The 17,333-nt window shown below is 39.6% G+C and overlaps 31 non-coding genes across 31 annotated transcripts; all 31 read left to right on the top strand.

Moving 5' to 3' along the window:
- The first annotated feature begins 84 nt into the window (after nt 1-84).
- TRNAL-AAG (transfer RNA leucine (anticodon AAG)) lies at nt 85-166 on the top strand. Its single transcript has one exon. It is a non-coding gene; the product is annotated as a tRNA-Leu (tRNA).
- An 835-nt stretch (nt 167-1,001) lies between these two features.
- On the top strand, nt 1,002-1,083 carry TRNAL-UAG (transfer RNA leucine (anticodon UAG)). The gene has a single exon. It is a non-coding gene; the product is annotated as a tRNA-Leu (tRNA).
- Nucleotides 1,084-1,211: 128 nt separating this feature from the next.
- TRNAL-AAG (transfer RNA leucine (anticodon AAG)) lies at nt 1,212-1,293 on the top strand. The gene has a single exon. It is a non-coding gene; the product is annotated as a tRNA-Leu (tRNA).
- Nucleotides 1,294-2,128: 835 nt separating this feature from the next.
- Nucleotides 2,129-2,210, top strand: TRNAL-UAG (transfer RNA leucine (anticodon UAG)). The gene has a single exon. It is a non-coding gene; the product is annotated as a tRNA-Leu (tRNA).
- Nucleotides 2,211-2,338: 128 nt separating this feature from the next.
- Nucleotides 2,339-2,420, top strand: TRNAL-AAG (transfer RNA leucine (anticodon AAG)). Its single transcript has one exon. It is a non-coding gene; the product is annotated as a tRNA-Leu (tRNA).
- An 835-nt stretch (nt 2,421-3,255) lies between these two features.
- On the top strand, nt 3,256-3,337 carry TRNAL-UAG (transfer RNA leucine (anticodon UAG)). The gene has a single exon. It is a non-coding gene; the product is annotated as a tRNA-Leu (tRNA).
- A 128-nt stretch (nt 3,338-3,465) lies between these two features.
- TRNAL-AAG (transfer RNA leucine (anticodon AAG)) lies at nt 3,466-3,547 on the top strand. The gene has a single exon. It is a non-coding gene; the product is annotated as a tRNA-Leu (tRNA).
- An 835-nt stretch (nt 3,548-4,382) lies between these two features.
- On the top strand, nt 4,383-4,464 carry TRNAL-UAG (transfer RNA leucine (anticodon UAG)). Its single transcript has one exon. It is a non-coding gene; the product is annotated as a tRNA-Leu (tRNA).
- Nucleotides 4,465-4,592: 128 nt separating this feature from the next.
- TRNAL-AAG (transfer RNA leucine (anticodon AAG)) lies at nt 4,593-4,674 on the top strand. Its single transcript has one exon. It is a non-coding gene; the product is annotated as a tRNA-Leu (tRNA).
- An 835-nt stretch (nt 4,675-5,509) lies between these two features.
- On the top strand, nt 5,510-5,591 carry TRNAL-UAG (transfer RNA leucine (anticodon UAG)). Its single transcript has one exon. It is a non-coding gene; the product is annotated as a tRNA-Leu (tRNA).
- A 128-nt stretch (nt 5,592-5,719) lies between these two features.
- TRNAL-AAG (transfer RNA leucine (anticodon AAG)) lies at nt 5,720-5,801 on the top strand. Its single transcript has one exon. It is a non-coding gene; the product is annotated as a tRNA-Leu (tRNA).
- Nucleotides 5,802-6,636: 835 nt separating this feature from the next.
- Nucleotides 6,637-6,718, top strand: TRNAL-UAG (transfer RNA leucine (anticodon UAG)). The gene has a single exon. It is a non-coding gene; the product is annotated as a tRNA-Leu (tRNA).
- Nucleotides 6,719-6,846: 128 nt separating this feature from the next.
- TRNAL-AAG (transfer RNA leucine (anticodon AAG)) lies at nt 6,847-6,928 on the top strand. The gene has a single exon. It is a non-coding gene; the product is annotated as a tRNA-Leu (tRNA).
- An 835-nt stretch (nt 6,929-7,763) lies between these two features.
- On the top strand, nt 7,764-7,845 carry TRNAL-UAG (transfer RNA leucine (anticodon UAG)). The gene has a single exon. It is a non-coding gene; the product is annotated as a tRNA-Leu (tRNA).
- A 128-nt stretch (nt 7,846-7,973) lies between these two features.
- On the top strand, nt 7,974-8,055 carry TRNAL-AAG (transfer RNA leucine (anticodon AAG)). Its single transcript has one exon. It is a non-coding gene; the product is annotated as a tRNA-Leu (tRNA).
- An 808-nt stretch (nt 8,056-8,863) lies between these two features.
- Nucleotides 8,864-8,945, top strand: TRNAL-UAG (transfer RNA leucine (anticodon UAG)). Its single transcript has one exon. It is a non-coding gene; the product is annotated as a tRNA-Leu (tRNA).
- A 128-nt stretch (nt 8,946-9,073) lies between these two features.
- TRNAL-AAG (transfer RNA leucine (anticodon AAG)) lies at nt 9,074-9,155 on the top strand. Its single transcript has one exon. It is a non-coding gene; the product is annotated as a tRNA-Leu (tRNA).
- Nucleotides 9,156-9,990: 835 nt separating this feature from the next.
- Nucleotides 9,991-10,072, top strand: TRNAL-UAG (transfer RNA leucine (anticodon UAG)). The gene has a single exon. It is a non-coding gene; the product is annotated as a tRNA-Leu (tRNA).
- Nucleotides 10,073-10,200: 128 nt separating this feature from the next.
- TRNAL-AAG (transfer RNA leucine (anticodon AAG)) lies at nt 10,201-10,282 on the top strand. Its single transcript has one exon. It is a non-coding gene; the product is annotated as a tRNA-Leu (tRNA).
- Nucleotides 10,283-11,117: 835 nt separating this feature from the next.
- Nucleotides 11,118-11,199, top strand: TRNAL-UAG (transfer RNA leucine (anticodon UAG)). Its single transcript has one exon. It is a non-coding gene; the product is annotated as a tRNA-Leu (tRNA).
- Nucleotides 11,200-11,327: 128 nt separating this feature from the next.
- Nucleotides 11,328-11,409, top strand: TRNAL-AAG (transfer RNA leucine (anticodon AAG)). The gene has a single exon. It is a non-coding gene; the product is annotated as a tRNA-Leu (tRNA).
- An 808-nt stretch (nt 11,410-12,217) lies between these two features.
- Nucleotides 12,218-12,299, top strand: TRNAL-UAG (transfer RNA leucine (anticodon UAG)). The gene has a single exon. It is a non-coding gene; the product is annotated as a tRNA-Leu (tRNA).
- Nucleotides 12,300-12,427: 128 nt separating this feature from the next.
- On the top strand, nt 12,428-12,509 carry TRNAL-AAG (transfer RNA leucine (anticodon AAG)). Its single transcript has one exon. It is a non-coding gene; the product is annotated as a tRNA-Leu (tRNA).
- Nucleotides 12,510-13,344: 835 nt separating this feature from the next.
- On the top strand, nt 13,345-13,426 carry TRNAL-UAG (transfer RNA leucine (anticodon UAG)). Its single transcript has one exon. It is a non-coding gene; the product is annotated as a tRNA-Leu (tRNA).
- Nucleotides 13,427-13,554: 128 nt separating this feature from the next.
- On the top strand, nt 13,555-13,636 carry TRNAL-AAG (transfer RNA leucine (anticodon AAG)). The gene has a single exon. It is a non-coding gene; the product is annotated as a tRNA-Leu (tRNA).
- An 835-nt stretch (nt 13,637-14,471) lies between these two features.
- Nucleotides 14,472-14,553, top strand: TRNAL-UAG (transfer RNA leucine (anticodon UAG)). The gene has a single exon. It is a non-coding gene; the product is annotated as a tRNA-Leu (tRNA).
- A 128-nt stretch (nt 14,554-14,681) lies between these two features.
- On the top strand, nt 14,682-14,763 carry TRNAL-AAG (transfer RNA leucine (anticodon AAG)). Its single transcript has one exon. It is a non-coding gene; the product is annotated as a tRNA-Leu (tRNA).
- An 839-nt stretch (nt 14,764-15,602) lies between these two features.
- TRNAL-UAG (transfer RNA leucine (anticodon UAG)) lies at nt 15,603-15,684 on the top strand. The gene has a single exon. It is a non-coding gene; the product is annotated as a tRNA-Leu (tRNA).
- A 128-nt stretch (nt 15,685-15,812) lies between these two features.
- TRNAL-AAG (transfer RNA leucine (anticodon AAG)) lies at nt 15,813-15,894 on the top strand. Its single transcript has one exon. It is a non-coding gene; the product is annotated as a tRNA-Leu (tRNA).
- An 839-nt stretch (nt 15,895-16,733) lies between these two features.
- On the top strand, nt 16,734-16,815 carry TRNAL-UAG (transfer RNA leucine (anticodon UAG)). The gene has a single exon. It is a non-coding gene; the product is annotated as a tRNA-Leu (tRNA).
- Nucleotides 16,816-16,943: 128 nt separating this feature from the next.
- TRNAL-AAG (transfer RNA leucine (anticodon AAG)) lies at nt 16,944-17,025 on the top strand. Its single transcript has one exon. It is a non-coding gene; the product is annotated as a tRNA-Leu (tRNA).
- The last annotated feature ends 308 nt before the right edge of the window (nt 17,026-17,333 follow it).

Raw genomic sequence — 17,333 nt, 5'->3', positions numbered from 1 at the left:
ATACTCAGCTTTCAAATGCAGAATTTATAGGCTTTGTTGTTCTGATTGTCAGATCTTAGAGCTCACGAAAGAGAGATCATGAGTGGTAGCATGGCCGAGCGGTCTAAGGCGCTGGATTAAGGCTCCAGTCTCTTCGGAGGCGTGGGTTCAAATCCCACTGCTGCCATTTTCGTTAGATCCAAGAGAAGGTGCAGAGATCGGTATAGATGTCGTTCAAGCGTGAAGATCAGTGTTTCTCAACTCCAGTCCTCAGGACCCTTAACAGTGCTTGCTTTCCAGGTGACAAGGGAAATAATTATACCACCTGTAGATCTGTTAGAATGTGTCAGTCAGTTATGAATACACCTGTGCTTAAGCAAGGAGATATGGAAAACATGCACTGTTAGGGGTCCTGAGGACTGGAGTTGAGAAATCCAGCTGGTGTTACCTGTGGAAGTATATTTTAGCTAAATCGCAACTTTAGTCATGTGTCGAAGACATTCCTGAAACCGGTTTAAAATATTTCTAAATAAAGGGATTTAAAAACAGTGAAGAGAAACGAAAATTATTTTAGTGTGATGTATATACCGCCAGGCACCATCATAACTAACATTTCATCATGTTATCAACTTTTCATACAAATAGAAAAGCAAAGGTGGCAGCATGGCTCATTGGTGTAAGGGATTGAATTTTTGCTTGTGTTTTTTTGAAGGTATGTCTTTGAATCCCACTGATGCCAAAATAAGCAGTTTGGATCTTGTCTCTAAATTTTTGTGGTATTCAGTTGAAATGAACAAATAGCAACTCAATTAAAATGTAAATATTTGTAATCAACTTTATCGGTTAAGCACTTTATTCAACCTTTTTCTGATTTGTGGTTATCGCATGTAATTTAGCATTTTACGGATTTTTCTCCTGACATTTTTTTTTGAAATGCAGCTTTCAAATGCAGAATTTGTAGGCTTTGTTGATCTGATTGACATTTTTCAGATCTTAGAGCTCACGAAAGCAAGCTCATGAGTGGTAGCATGGCCGAGCGGTCTAAGGCGCTGGATTTAGGCTCCAGTCTCTTCGGAGGCGTGGGTTCAAATCCCACTGCTGCCATTTTTATTAGTTCTTCATGTGGTTCCAACGTATAGATAAAGAAGATACTCAGCTTTCAAATGCAGAATTTATAGGCTTTGTTGTTCTGATTGTCAGATCTTAGAGCTCACGAAAGAGAGATCATGAGTGGTAGCATGGCCGAGCGGTCTAAGGCGCTGGATTAAGGCTCCAGTCTCTTCGGAGGCGTGGGTTCAAATCCCATTGCTGCCATTTTCGTTAGATCCAAGAGAAGGTGCAGAGATCGGTATAGATGTCGTTCAAGCGTGAAGATCAGTGTTTCTCAACTCCAGTCCTCAGGACCCTTAACAGTGCTTGCTTTCCAGGTGACAAGGGAAATAATTATACCACCTGTAGATCTGTTAGAATGTGTCAGTCAGTTATGAATACACCTGTGCTTAAGCAAGGAGATATGGAAAACATGCACTGTTAGGGGTCCTGAGGACTGGAGTTGAGAAATCCAGCTGGTGTTACCTGTGGAAGTATATTTTAGCTAAATCGCAACTTTAGTCATGTGTCGAAGACATTCCTGAAACCGGTTTAAAATATTTCTAAATAAAGGGATTTAAAAACAGTGAAGAGAAACGAAAATTATTTTAGTGTGATGTATATACCGCCAGGCACCATCATAACTAACATTTCATCATGTTATCAACTTTTCATACAAATAGAAAAGCAAAGGTGGCAGCATGGCTCATTGGTGTAAGGGATTGAATTTTTGCTTGTGTTTTTTTGAAGGTATGTCTTTGAATCCCACTGATGCCAAAATAAGCAGTTTGGATCTTGTCTCTAAATTTTTGTGGTATTCAGTTGAAATGAACAAATAGCAACTCAATTAAAATGTAAATATTTGTAATCAACTTTATCGGTTAAGCACTTTATTCAACCTTTTTCTGATTTGTGGTTATCGCATGTAATTTAGCATTTTACGGATTTTTCTCCTGACATTTTTTTTTGAAATGCAGCTTTCAAATGCAGAATTTGTAGGCTTTGTTGATCTGATTGACATTTTTCAGATCTTAGAGCTCACGAAAGCAAGCTCATGAGTGGTAGCATGGCCGAGCGGTCTAAGGCGCTGGATTTAGGCTCCAGTCTCTTCGGAGGCGTGGGTTCAAATCCCACTGCTGCCATTTTTATTAGTTCTTCATGTGGTTCCAACGTATAGATAAAGAAGATACTCAGCTTTCAAATGCAGAATTTATAGGCTTTGTTGTTCTGATTGTCAGATCTTAGAGCTCACGAAAGAGAGATCATGAGTGGTAGCATGGCCGAGCGGTCTAAGGCGCTGGATTAAGGCTCCAGTCTCTTCGGAGGCGTGGGTTCAAATCCCTCTGCTGCCATTTTCGTTAGATCCAAGAGAAGGTGCAAAGATCGGTATAGATGTCGTTCAAGCGTGAAGATCAGTGTTTCTCAACTCCAGTCCTCAGGACCCTTAACAGTGCTTGCTTTCCAGGTGACAAGGGAAATAATTATACCACCTGTAGATCTGTTAGAATGTGTCAGTCAGTTATGAATACACCTGTGCTTAAGCAAGGAGATATGGAAAACATGCACTGTTAGGGGTCCTGAGGACTGGAGTTGAGAAATCCAGCTGGTGTTACCTGTGGAAGTATATTTTAGCTAAATCGCAACTTTAGTCATGTGTCGAAGACATTCCTGAAACCGGTTTAAAATATTTCTAAATAAAGTGATTTAAAAACAGTGAAGAGAAACGAAAATTATTTTAGTGTGATGTATATACCGCCAGGCACCATCATAACTAACATTTCATCATGTTATCAACTTTTCATACAAATAGAAAAGCAAAGGTGGCAGCATGGCTCATTGGTGTAAGGGATTGAATTTTTGCTTGTGTTTTTTTGAAGGTATGTCTTTGAATCCCACTGATGCCAAAATAAGCAGTTTGGATCTTGTCTCTAAATTTTTGTGGTATTCAGTTGAAATGAACAAATAGCAACTCAATTAAAATGTAAATATTTGTAATCAACTTTATCGGTTAAGCACTTTATTCAACCTTTTTCTGATTTGTGGTTATCGCATGTAATTTAGCATTTTACGGATTTTTCTCCTGACATTTTTTTTTGAAATGCAGCTTTCAAATGCAGAATTTGTAGGCTTTGTTGATCTGATTGACATTTTTCAGATCTTAGAGCTCACGAAAGCAAGCTCATGAGTGGTAGCATGGCCGAGCGGTCTAAGGCGCTGGATTTAGGCTCCAGTCTCTTCGGAGGCGTGGGTTCAAATCCCACTGCTGCCATTTTTATTAGTTCTTCATGTGGTTCCAACGTATAGATAAAGAAGATACTCAGCTTTCAAATGCAGAATTTATAGGCTTTGTTGTTCTGATTGTCAGATCTTAGAGCTCACGAAAGAGAGATCATGAGTGGTAGCATGGCCGAGCGGTCTAAGGCGCTGGATTAAGGCTCCAGTCTCTTCGGAGGCGTGGGTTCAAATCCCACTGCTGCCATTTTCGTTAGATCCAAGAGAAGGTGCAGAGATCGGTATAGATGTCGTTCAAGCGTGAAGATCAGTGTTTCTCAACTCCAGTCCTCAGGACCCTTAACAGTGCTTGCTTTCCAGGTGACAAGGGAAATAATTATACCACCTGTAGATCTGTTAGAATGTGTCAGTCAGTTATGAATACACCTGTGCTTAAGCAAGGAGATATGGAAAACATGCACTGTTAGGGGTCCTGAGGACTGGAGTTGAGAAATCCAGCTGGTGTTACCTGTGGAAGTATATTTTAGCTAAATCGCAACTTTAGTCATGTGTCGAAGACATTCCTGAAACCGGTTTAAAATATTTCTAAATAAAGGGATTTAAAAACAGTGAAGAGAAACGAAAATTATTTTAGTGTGATGTATATACCGCCAGGCACCATCATAACTAACATTTCATCATGTTATCAACTTTTCATACAAATAGAAAAGCAAAGGTGGCAGCATGGCTCATTGGTGTAAGGGATTGAATTTTTGCTTGTGTTTTTTTGAAGGTATGTCTTTGAATCCCACTGATGCCAAAATAAGCAGTTTGGATCTTGTCTCTAAATTTTTGTGGTATTCAGTTGAAATGAACAAATAGCAACTCAATTAAAATGTAAATATTTGTAATCAACTTTATCGGTTAAGCACTTTATTCAACCTTTTTCTGATTTGTGGTTATCGCATGTAATTTAGCATTTTACGGATTTTTCTCCTGACATTTTTTTTTGAAATGCAGCTTTCAAATGCAGAATTTGTAGGCTTTGTTGATCTGATTGACATTTTTCAGATCTTAGAGCTCACGAAAGCAAGCTCATGAGTGGTAGCATGGCCGAGCGGTCTAAGGCGCTGGATTTAGGCTCCAGTCTCTTCGGAGGCGTGGGTTCAAATCCCACTGCTGCCATTTTTATTAGTTCTTCATGTGGTTCCAACGTATAGATAAAGAAGATACTCAGCTTTCAAATGCAGAATTTATAGGCTTTGTTGTTCTGATTGTCAGATCTTAGAGCTCACGAAAGAGAGATCATGAGTGGTAGCATGGCCGAGCGGTCTAAGGCGCTGGATTAAGGCTCCAGTCTCTTCGGAGGCGTGGGTTCAAATCCCATTGCTGCCATTTTCGTTAGATCCAAGAGAAGGTGCAGAGATCGGTATAGATGTCGTTCAAGCGTGAAGATCAGTGTTTCTCAACTCCAGTCCTCAGGACCCTTAACAGTGCTTGCTTTCCAGGTGACAAGGGAAATAATTATACCACCTGTAGATCTGTTAGAATGTGTCAGTCAGTTATGAATACACCTGTGCTTAAGCAAGGAGATATGGAAAACATGCACTGTTAGGGGTCCTGAGGACTGGAGTTGAGAAATCCAGCTGGTGTTACCTGTGGAAGTATATTTTAGCTAAATCGCAACTTTAGTCATGTGTCGAAGACATTCCTGAAACCGGTTTAAAATATTTCTAAATAAAGGGATTTAAAAACAGTGAAGAGAAACGAAAATTATTTTAGTGTGATGTATATACCGCCAGGCACCATCATAACTAACATTTCATCATGTTATCAACTTTTCATACAAATAGAAAAGCAAAGGTGGCAGCATGGCTCATTGGTGTAAGGGATTGAATTTTTGCTTGTGTTTTTTTGAAGGTATGTCTTTGAATCCCACTGATGCCAAAATAAGCAGTTTGGATCTTGTCTCTAAATTTTTGTGGTATTCAGTTGAAATGAACAAATAGCAACTCAATTAAAATGTAAATATTTGTAATCAACTTTATCGGTTAAGCACTTTATTCAACCTTTTTCTGATTTGTGGTTATCGCATGTAATTTAGCATTTTACGGATTTTTCTCCTGACATTTTTTTTTGAAATGCAGCTTTCAAATGCAGAATTTGTAGGCTTTGTTGATCTGATTGACATTTTTCAGATCTTAGAGCTCACGAAAGCAAGCTCATGAGTGGTAGCATGGCCGAGCGGTCTAAGGCGCTGGATTTAGGCTCCAGTCTCTTCGGAGGCGTGGGTTCAAATCCCACTGCTGCCATTTTTATTAGTTCTTCATGTGGTTCCAACGTATAGATAAAGAAGATACTCAGCTTTCAAATGCAGAATTTATAGGCTTTGTTGTTCTGATTGTCAGATCTTAGAGCTCACGAAAGAGAGATCATGAGTGGTAGCATGGCCGAGCGGTCTAAGGCGCTGGATTAAGGCTCCAGTCTCTTCGGAGGCGTGGGTTCAAATCCCTCTGCTGCCATTTTCGTTAGATCCAAGAGAAGGTGCAAAGATCGGTATAGATGTCGTTCAAGCGTGAAGATCAGTGTTTCTCAACTCCAGTCCTCAGGACCCTTAACAGTGCTTGCTTTCCAGGTGACAAGGGAAATAATTATACCACCTGTAGATCTGTTAGAATGTGTCAGTCAGTTATGAATACACCTGTGCTTAAGCAAGGAGATATGGAAAACATGCACTGTTAGGGGTCCTGAGGACTGGAGTTGAGAAATCCAGCTGGTGTTACCTGTGGAAGTATATTTTAGCTAAATCGCAACTTTAGTCATGTGTCGAAGACATTCCTGAAACCGGTTTAAAATATTTCTAAATAAAGTGATTTAAAAACAGTGAAGAGAAACGAAAATTATTTTAGTGTGATGTATATACCGCCAGGCACCATCATAACTAACATTTCATCATGTTATCAACTTTTCATACAAATAGAAAAGCAAAGGTGGCAGCATGGCTCATTGGTGTAAGGGATTGAATTTTTGCTTGTGTTTTTTTGAAGGTATGTCTTTGAATCCCACTGATGCCAAAATAAGCAGTTTGGATCTTGTCTCTAAATTTTTGTGGTATTCAGTTGAAATGAACAAATAGCAACTCAATTAAAATGTAAATATTTGTAATCAACTTTATCGGTTAAGCACTTTATTCAACCTTTTTCTGATTTGTGGTTATCGCATGTAATTTAGCATTTTACGGATTTTTCTCCTGACATTTTTTTTTGAAATGCAGCTTTCAAATGCAGAATTTGTAGGCTTTGTTGATCTGATTGACATTTTTCAGATCTTAGAGCTCACGAAAGCAAGCTCATGAGTGGTAGCATGGCCGAGCGGTCTAAGGCGCTGGATTTAGGCTCCAGTCTCTTCGGAGGCGTGGGTTCAAATCCCACTGCTGCCACTTTTATTAGTTCTTCATGTGGTTCCAACGTATAGATAAAGAAGATACTCAGCTTTCAAATGCAGAATTTATAGGCTTTGTTGTTCTGATTGTCAGATCTTAGAGCTCACGAAAGAGAGATCATGAGTGGTAGCATGGCCGAGCGGTCTAAGGCGCTGGATTAAGGCTCCAGTCTCTTCGGAGGCGTGGGTTCAAATCCCACTGCTGCCATTTTCGTTAGATCCAAGAGAAGGTGCAGAGATCGGTATAGATGTCGTTCAAGCGTGAAGATCAGTGTTTCTCAACTCCAGTCCTCAGGACCCTTAACAGTGCTTGCTTTCCAGGTGACAAGGGAAATAATTATACCACCTGTAGATCTGTTAGAATGTGTCAGTCAGTTATGAATACACCTGTGCTTAAGCAAGGAGATATGGAAAACATGCACTGTTAGGGGTCCTGAGGACTGGAGTTGAGAAATCCAGCTGGTGTTACCTGTGGAAGTATATTTTAGCTAAATCGCAACTTTAGTCATGTGTCGAAGACATTCCTGAAACCGGTTTAAAATATTTCTAAATAAAGGGATTTAAAAACAGTGAAGAGAAACGAAAATTATTTTAGTGTGATGTATATACCGCCAGGCACCATCATAACTAACATTTCATCATGTTATCAACTTTTCATACAAATAGAAAAGCAAAGGTGGCAGCATGGCTCATTGGTGTAAGGGATTGAATTTTTGCTTGTGTTTTTTTGAAGGTATGTCTTTGAATCCCACTGATGCCAAAATAAGCAGTTTGGATCTTGTCTCTAAATTTTTGTGGTATTCAGTTGAAATGAACAAATAGCAACTCAATTAAAATGTAAATATTTGTAATCAACTTTATCGGTTAAGCACTTTATTCAACCTTTTTCTGATTTGTGGTTATCGCATGTAATTTAGCATTTTACGGATTTTTCTCCTGACATTTTTTTTTGAAATGCAGCTTTCAAATGCAGAATTTGTAGGCTTTGTTGATCTGATTGACATTTTTCAGATCTTAGAGCTCACGAAAGCAAGCTCATGAGTGGTAGCATGGCCGAGCGGTCTAAGGCGCTGGATTTAGGCTCCAGTCTCTTCGGAGGCGTGGGTTGAAATCCCACTGCTGCCATTTTTATTAGTTCTTCATGTGGTTCCAACGTATAGATAAAGAAGATACTCAGCTTTCAAATGCAGAATTTATAGGCTTTGTTGTTCTGATTGTCAGATCTTAGAGCTCACGAAAGAGAGATCATGAGTGGTAGCATGGCCGAGCGGTCTAAGGCGCTGGATTAAGGCTCCAGTCTCTTCGGAGGCGTGGGTTCAAATCCCACTGCTGCCATTTTCGTTAGATCCAAGAGAAGGTGCAAAGATCGGTATAGATGTCGTTCAAGCGTGAAGATCAGTGTTTCTCAACTCCAGTCCTCAGGACCCTTAACAGTGCTTGCTTTCCAGGTGACAAGGGAAATAATTATACCACCTGTAGATCTGTTAGAATGTGTCAGTCAGTTATGAATACACCTGTGCTTAAGCAAGGAGATATGGAAAACATGCACTGTTAGGGGTCCTGAGGACTGGAGTTGAGAAATCCAGCTGGTGTTACCTGTGGAAGTATATTTTAGCTAAATCGCAACTTTAGTCATGTGTCGAAGACATTCCTGAAACCGGTTTAAAATATTTCTAAATAAAGTGATTATTTTAGTGTGATGTATATACCGCCAGGCACCATCATAACTAACATTTCATCATGTTATCAACTTTTCATACAAATAGAAAAGCAAAGGTGGCAGCATGGCTCATTGGTGTAAGGGATTGAATTTTTGCTTGTGTTTTTTTGAAGGTATGTCTTTGAATCCCACTGATGCCAAAATAAGCAGTTTGGATCTTGTCTCTAAATTTTTGTGGTATTCAGTTGAAATGAACAAATAGCAACTCAATTAAAATGTAAATATTTGTAATCAACTTTATCGGTTAAGCACTTTATTCAACCTTTTTCTGATTTGTGGTTATCGCATGTAATTTAGCATTTTTCGGATTTTTCTCCTGACATTTTTTTTTGAAATGCAGCTTTCAAATGCAGAATTTGTAGGCTTTGTTGATCTGATTGACATTTTTCAGATCTTAGAGCTCACGAAAGCAAGCTCATGAGTGGTAGCATGGCCGAGCGGTCTAAGGCGCTGGATTTAGGCTCCAGTCTCTTCGGAGGCGTGGGTTCAAATCCCACTGCTGCCATTTTTATTAGTTCTTCATGTGGTTCCAACGTATAGATAAAGAAGATACTCAGCTTTCAAATGCAGAATTTATAGGCTTTGTTGTTCTGATTGTCAGATCTTAGAGCTCACGAAAGAGAGATCATGAGTGGTAGCATGGCCGAGCGGTCTAAGGCGCTGGATTAAGGCTCCAGTCTCTTCGGAGGCGTGGGTTCAAATCCCACTGCTGCCATTTTCGTTAGATCCAAGAGAAGGTGCAGAGATCGGTATAGATGTCGTTCAAGCGTGAAGATCAGTGTTTCTCAACTCCAGTCCTCAGGACCCTTAACAGTGCTTGCTTTCCAGGTGACAAGGGAAATAATTATACCACCTGTAGATCTGTTAGAATGTGTCAGTCAGTTATGAATACACCTGTGCTTAAGCAAGGAGATATGGAAAACATGCACTGTTAGGGGTCCTGAGGACTGGAGTTGAGAAATCCAGCTGGTGTTACCTGTGGAAGTATATTTTAGCTAAATCGCAACTTTAGTCATGTGTCGAAGACATTCCTGAAACCGGTTTAAAATATTTCTAAATAAAGGGATTTAAAAACAGTGAAGAGAAACGAAAATTATTTTAGTGTGATGTATATACCGCCAGGCACCATCATAACTAACATTTCATCATGTTATCAACTTTTCATACAAATAGAAAAGCAAAGGTGGCAGCATGGCTCATTGGTGTAAGGGATTGAATTTTTGCTTGTGTTTTTTTGAAGGTATGTCTTTGAATCCCACTGATGCCAAAATAAGCAGTTTGGATCTTGTCTCTAAATTTTTGTGGTATTCAGTTGAAATGAACAAATAGCAACTCAATTAAAATGTAAATATTTGTAATCAACTTTATCGGTTAAGCACTTTATTCAACCTTTTTCTGATTTGTGGTTATCGCATGTAATTTAGCATTTTTCGGATTTTTCTCCTGACATTTTTTTTTGAAATGCAGCTTTCAAATGCAGAATTTGTAGGCTTTGTTGATCTGATTGACATTTTTCAGATCTTAGAGCTCACGAAAGCAAGCTCATGAGTGGTAGCATGGCCGAGCGGTCTAAGGCGCTGGATTTAGGCTCCAGTCTCTTCGGAGGCGTGGGTTCAAATCCCACTGCTGCCATTTTTATTAGTTCTTCATGTGGTTCCAACGTATAGATAAAGAAGATACTCAGCTTTCAAATGCAGAATTTATAGGCTTTGTTGTTCTGATTGTCAGATCTTAGAGCTCACGAAAGAGAGATCATGAGTGGTAGCATGGCCGAGCGGTCTAAGGCGCTGGATTAAGGCTCCAGTCTCTTCGTAGGCGTGGGTTCAAATCCCACTGCTGCCATTTTCGTTAGATCCAAGAGAAGGTGCAGAGATCGGTATAGATGTCGTTCAAGCGTGAAGATCAGTGTTTCTCAACTCCAGTCCTCAGGACCCTTAACAGTGCTTGCTTTCCAGGTGACAAGGGAAATAATTATACCACCTGTAGATCTGTTAGAATGTGTCAGTCAGTTATGAATACACCTGTGCTTAAGCAAGGAGATATGGAAAACATGCACTGTTAGGGGTCCTGAGGACTGGAGTTGAGAAATCCAGCTGGTGTTACCTGTGGAAGTATATTTTAGCTAAATCGCAACTTTAGTCATGTGTCGAAGACATTCCTGAAACCGGTTTAAAATATTTCTAAATAAAGGGATTTAAAAACAGTGAAGAGAAACGAAAATTATTTTAGTGTGATGTATATACCGCCAGGCACCATCATAACTAACATTTCATCATGTTATCAACTTTTCATACAAATAGAAAAGCAAAGGTGGCAGCATGGCTCATTGGTGTAAGGGATTGAATTTTTGCTTGTGTTTTTTTGAAGGTATGTCTTTGAATCCCACTGATGCCAAAATAAGCAGTTTGGATCTTGTCTCTAAATTTTTGTGGTATTCAGTTGAAATGAACAAATAGCAACTCAATTAAAATGTAAATATTTGTAATCAACTTTATCGGTTAAGCACTTTATTCAACCTTTTTCTGATTTGTGGTTATCGCATGTAATTTAGCATTTTACGGATTTTTCTCCTGACATTTTTTTTTGAAATGCAGCTTTCAAATGCAGAATTTGTAGGCTTTGTTGATCTGATTGACATTTTTCAGATCTTAGAGCTCACGAAAGCAAGCTCATGAGTGGTAGCATGGCCGAGCGGTCTAAGGCGCTGGATTTAGGCTCCAGTCTCTTCGGAGGCGTGGGTTGAAATCCCACTGCTGCCATTTTTATTAGTTCTTCATGTGGTTCCAACGTATAGATAAAGAAGATACTCAGCTTTCAAATGCAGAATTTATAGGCTTTGTTGTTCTGATTGTCAGATCTTAGAGCTCACGAAAAAAAGATCATGAGTGGTAGCATGGCCGAGCGGTCTAAGGCGCTGGATTAAGGCTCCAGTCTCTTCGGAGGCGTGGGTTCAAATCCCACTGCTGCCATTTTCGTTAGATCCAAGAGAAGGTGCAGAGATCGGTATAGATGTCGTTCAAGCGTGAAGATCAGTGTTTCTCAACTCCAGTCCTCAGGACCCTTAACAGTGCTTGCTTTCCAGGTGACAAGGGAAATAATTATACCACCTGTAGATCTGTTAGAATGTGTCAGTCAGTTATGAATACACCTGTGCTTAAGCAAGGAGATATGGAAAACATGCACTGTTAGGGGTCCTGAGGACTGGAGTTGAGAAATCCAGCTGGTGTTACCTGTGGAAGTATATTTTAGCTAAATCGCAACTTTAGTCATGTGTCGAAGACATTCCTGAAACCGGTTTAAAATATTTCTAAATAAAGTGATTATTTTAGTGTGATGTATATACCGCCAGGCACCATCATAACTAACATTTCATCATGTTATCAACTTTTCATACAAATAGAAAAGCAAAGGTGGCAGCATGGCTCATTGGTGTAAGGGATTGAATTTTTGCTTGTGTTTTTTTGAAGGTATGTCTTTGAATCCCACTGATGCCAAAATAAGCAGTTTGGATCTTGTCTCTAAATTTTTGTGGTATTCAGTTGAAATGAACAAATAGCAACTCAATTAAAATGTAAATATTTGTAATCAACTTTATCGGTTAAGCACTTTATTCAACCTTTTTCTGATTTGTGGTTATCGCATGTAATTTAGCATTTTACGGATTTTTCTCCTGACATTTTTTTTTGAAATGCAGCTTTCAAATGCAGAATTTGTAGGCTTTGTTGATCTGATTGACATTTTTCAGATCTTAGAGCTCACGAAAGCAAGCTCATGAGTGGTAGCATGGCCGAGCGGTCTAAGGCGCTGGATTTAGGCTCCAGTCTCTTCGGAGGCGTGGGTTCAAATCCCCCTGCTGCCATTTTTATTAGTTCTTCATGTGGTTCCAACGTATAGATAAAGAAGATACTCAGCTTTCAAATGCAGAATTTATAGGCTTTGTTGTTCTGATTGTCAGATCTTAGAGCTCACGAAAGAGAGATCATGAGTGGTAGCATGGCCGAGCGGTCTAAGGCGCTGGATTAAGGCTCCAGTCTCTTCGGAGGCGTGGGTTCAAATCCCTCTGCTGCCATTTTCGTTAGATCCAAGAGAAGGTGCAAAGATCGGTATAGATGTCGTTCAAGCGTGAAGATCAGTGTTTCTCAACTCCAGTCCTCAGGACCCTTAACAGTGCTTGCTTTCCAGGTGACAAGGGAAATAATTATACCACCTGTAGATCTGTTAGAATGTGTCAGTCAGTTATGAATACACCTGTGCTTAAGCAAGGCGATATGGAAAACATGCACTGTTAGGGGTCCTGAGGACTGGAGTTGAGAAATCCAGCTGGTGTTACCCGTGGAAGTATATTTTAGCTAAATCGCAACTTTAGTCATGTGTCGAAGACATTCCTGAAACCGGTTTAAAATATTTCTAAATAAAGTGATTTAAAAACAGTGAAGAGAAACGAAAATTATTTTAGTGTGATGTATATACCGCCAGGCACCATCATAACTAACATTTCATCATGTTATCAACTTTTCATACAAATAGAAAAGCAAAGGTGGCAGCATGGCTCATTGGTGTAAGGGATTGAATTTTTGCTTGTGTTTTTTTGAAGGTATGTCTTTGAATCCCACTGATGCCAAAATAAGACGTTTGGATCTTGTCTCTAAATTTTTGTGGTATTCAGTTGAAATGAACAAATAGCAACTCAATTAAAATGTAAATATTTGTAATCAACTTTATCGCTGCAGCACTTTATTCAACCTGTTTCTGATTTGTGGTTATCGCATGTAATTTAGCATTTTACGGATTTTTCTCCTGACATTTTTTTTTGAAATGCAGCTTTCAAATGCAGAATTTGTAGGCTTTGTTGATCTGATTGACATTTTTCAGATCTTAGAGCTCACGAAAGCAAGCTCATGAGTGGTAGCATGGCCGAGCGGTCTAAGGCGCTGGATTTAGGCTCCAGTCTCTTCGGAGGCGTGGGTTCAAATCCCACCGCTGCCATTTTTATTAGTTCTTCATGTGGTTCCAACGTATAGATAAAGAAGATACTCAGCTTTCAAATGCAGAATTTATAGGCTTTGTTGTTCTGATTGTCAGATCTTAGAGCTCACGAAAGAGAGATCATGAGTGGTAGCATGGCCGAGCGGTCTAAGGCGCTGGATTAAGGCTCCAGTCTCTTCGGAGGCGTAGGTTCAAATCCCACTGCTGCCATTTTCGTTAGATCCAAGAGAAGGTGCAGACATCGGTATAGATGTCGTTCAAGCGTGAAGATCAGTGTTTCTCAACTCCAGTCCTCAGGACCCTTAACAGTGCTTGCTTTCCAGGTGACAAGGGAAATAATTATACCACCTGTAGATCTGTTAGAATGTGTCAGTCAGTTATGAATACACCTGTGCTTAAGCAAGGAGATATGGAAAACATGCACTGTTAGGGGTCCTGAGGACTGGAGTTGAGAAATCCAGCTGGTGTTACCTGTGGAAGTATATTTTAGCTCAATCGCAACTTTAGTCATGTGTCGAAGACATTCCTCAAACTGGTTTAAAATATTTCTAAATAAAGTGATTTGAAAACAGTGAAGAGAAACGGAAATTATTTTAGTGTGATGTATATACCGCCAGGCACCATCATAACTAACATTTCATCATGTTATCAACTTTTCATACAAATAGAAAAGCAAAGGTGGCAGCATGGCTCATTGGTGTAAGGGATTGAATTTTTGCTTGTGTTTTTTTGAAGGTATGTCTTTGAATCCCACTGATGCCAAAATAAGACGTTTGGATCTTGTCTCTAAATTTTTGTGGTATTCAGTTGAAATGAACAAATAGCAACTCAATTAAAATGTAAATATTTGTAATCAACTTTATCGCTGCAGCACTTTATTCAACCTTTTTCTGATTTGTGGTTATCGCATGTAATTTAGCATTTTACGGATTTTTCTCCTGACATTTTTTTTTGAAATGCAGCTTTCAAATGCAGAATTTGTAGGCTTTGTTGATCTGATTGACATTTTTCAGATCTTAGAGCTCACGAAAGCAAGCTCATGAGTGGTAGCATGGCCGAGCGGTCTAAGGCACTGGATTTAGGCTCCAGTCTCTTTGGAGGCGTGGGTTCAAATCCCACTGCTGCCATTTTTATTAGTTCTTCATGTGGTTCCAACGTATAGATAAAGAAGATACTCAGCTTTCAAATGCAGAATTTATAGGCTTTGTTGTTCTGATTGTCAGATCTTAGAGCTCACGAAAGAGAGATCATGAGTGGTAGCATGGCCGAGCGGTCTAAGGCGCTGGATTAAGGCTCCAGTCTCTTCGGAGGCGTGGGTTCAAATCCCACTGCTGCCATTTTCGTTAGATCCAAGAGAAGATGCAGACATCGGTATAGATGTCATTCAAGCGTGAAGATCAGTGTTTCTCAACTCCAGTCCTCAGGACCCTTAACAGTGCTTGCTTTCCAGGTGACAAGGGAAATAATTATACCACCTGTAGATCTGTTAGAATGTGTCAGTCAGTTATGAATACACCTGTGCTTAAGCAAGGAGATATGGAAAACATGCACTGTTAGGGGTCCTGAGGACTGGAGTTGAGAAATCCAGCTGGTGTTACCTGTGGAAGTATATTTTAGCTAAATCGCAACTTTAGTCATGTGTCGAAGACATTCCTCAAACCGGTTTAAAATATTTCTAAATAAAGTGATTTGAAAACAGTGAAGAGAAACGAAAATTATTTTAGTGTGATGTATATACCGCCAGGCACCATCATAACTAACATTTTATCATGTTATCAACTTTTCATACAAATAGAAAAGCAAAGGTGGCAGCATGGCTCATTGGTGTAAGGGATTGAATTTTTGCTTGTGTTTTTTTGAAGGTATGTCTTTGAATCCCACTGATGCCAAAATAAGACGTTTGGATCTTGTCTCTAAATTTTTGTGGTATTCAGTTGAAATGAACAAATAGCAACTCAATTAAAATGTAAATATTTGTAATCAACTTTATCGCTGCAGCACTTTATTCAACCTTTTTCTGATTTGTGGTTATCGCATGTAATTTAGCATTTTACGGATTTTTCTCCTGACATTTTTTTTTGAAATGCAGCTTTCAAACAAATGCAGAATTTGTAGGCTTTGTTGATCTGATTGACATTTTTCAGATCTTAGAGCTCACGAAAGCAAGCTCATGAGTGGTAGCATGGCCGAGCGGTCTAAGGCGCTGGATTTAGGCTCCAGTCTCTTCGGAGGCGTGGGTTCAAATCCCACTGCTGCCATTTTTATTAGTTCTTCATGTGGTTCCAACGTATAGATAAAGAAGATACTCAGCTTTCAAATGCAGAATTTATAGGCTTTGTTGTTCTGATTGTCAGATCTTAGAGCTCACGAAAGAGAGATCATGAGTGGTAGCATGGCCGAGCGGTCTAAGGCGCTGGATTAAGGCTCCAGTCTCTTCGGAGGCGTGGGTTCAAATCCCACTGCTGCCATTTTCGTTAGATCCAAGAGAAGGTGCAGACATCGGTATAGATGTCATTCAAGCGTGAAGATCAGTGTTTCTCAACTCCAGTCCTCAGGACCCTTAACAGTGCTTGCTTTCCAGGTGACAAGGGAAATAATTATACCACCTGTAGATCTGTTAGAATGTGTCAGTCAGTTATGAATACACCTGTGCTTAAGCAAGGAGATATGGAAAACATGCACTGTTAGGGGTCCTGAGGACTGGAGTTGAGAAATCCAGCTGGTGTTACCTGTGGAAGTATATTTTAGCTAAATCGCAACTTTAGTCATGTGTCGAAGACATTCCTCAAACCGGTTTAAAATATTTCTAAATAAAGTGATTTGAAAACAGTGAAGAGAAACGAAAATTATTTTAGTGTGATGTATATACCGCCAGGCACCATCATAACTAACATTTTATCATGTTATCAACTTTTCATACAAATAGAAAAGCAAAGGTGGCAGCATGGCTCATTGGTGTAAGGGATTGAATTTTTGCTTGTGTTTTTTTGAAGGTATGTCTTTGAATCCCACTGATGCCAAAATAAGACGTTTGGATCTTGTCTCTAAATTTTTGTGGTATTCAGTTGAAATGAACAAATAGCAACTCAATTAAAATGTAAATATTTGTAATCAACTTTATCGCTGCAGCACTTTATTCAACCTTTTTCTGATTTGTGGTTATCGCATGTAATTTAGCATTTTACGGATTTTTCTCCTGACATTTTTTTTTGAAATGCAGCTTTCAAACAAATGCAGAATTTGTAGGCTTTGTTGATCTGATTGACATTTTTCAGATCTTAGAGCTCACGAAAGCAAGCTCATGAGTGGTAGCATGGCCGAGCGGTCTAAGGCGCTGGATTTAGGCTCCAGTCTCTTCGGAGGCGTGGGTTCAAATCCCACTGCTGCCATTTTTATTAGTTCTTCATGTGGTTCCAACGTATAGATAAAGAAGATACTCAGCTTTCAAATGCAGAATTTATAGGCTTTGTTGTTCTGATTGTCAGATCTTAGAGCTCACGAAAGAGAGATCATGAGTGGTAGCATGGCCGAGCGGTCTAAGGCGCTGGATTAAGGCTCCAGTCTCTTCGGAGGCGTGGGTTCAAATCCCACTGCTGCCATTTTCGTTAGATCCAAGAGAAGGTGCAGACATCGGTATAGATGTCATTCAAGCGTGAAGATCAGTGTTTCTCAACTCCAGTCCTCAGGACCCTTAACAGTGCTTGCTTTCCAGGTGACAAGGGAAATAATTATACCACCTGTAGATCTGTTAGAATGTGTCAGTCAGTTATGAATACACCTGTGCTTAAGCAAGGAGATATGGAAAACATGCACTGTTAGGGGTCCTGAGGACTGGAGTTGAGAAATCCAGCTGGTGTTACCTGTGGAAGTATATTTTAGCTAAATCGCAACTTTAGTCATGTGTCGA

The sequence above is a fragment of the Mixophyes fleayi genome, chromosome 6 (assembly GCF_038048845.1).
Source record: "Mixophyes fleayi isolate aMixFle1 chromosome 6, aMixFle1.hap1, whole genome shotgun sequence".
Taxonomy (NCBI): domain Eukaryota; kingdom Metazoa; phylum Chordata; class Amphibia; order Anura; family Limnodynastidae; genus Mixophyes; species Mixophyes fleayi.
The sequence above is the reverse complement of the archived record's forward strand: the minus strand, read 5'-3'. Positions and strand labels throughout refer to the sequence as shown.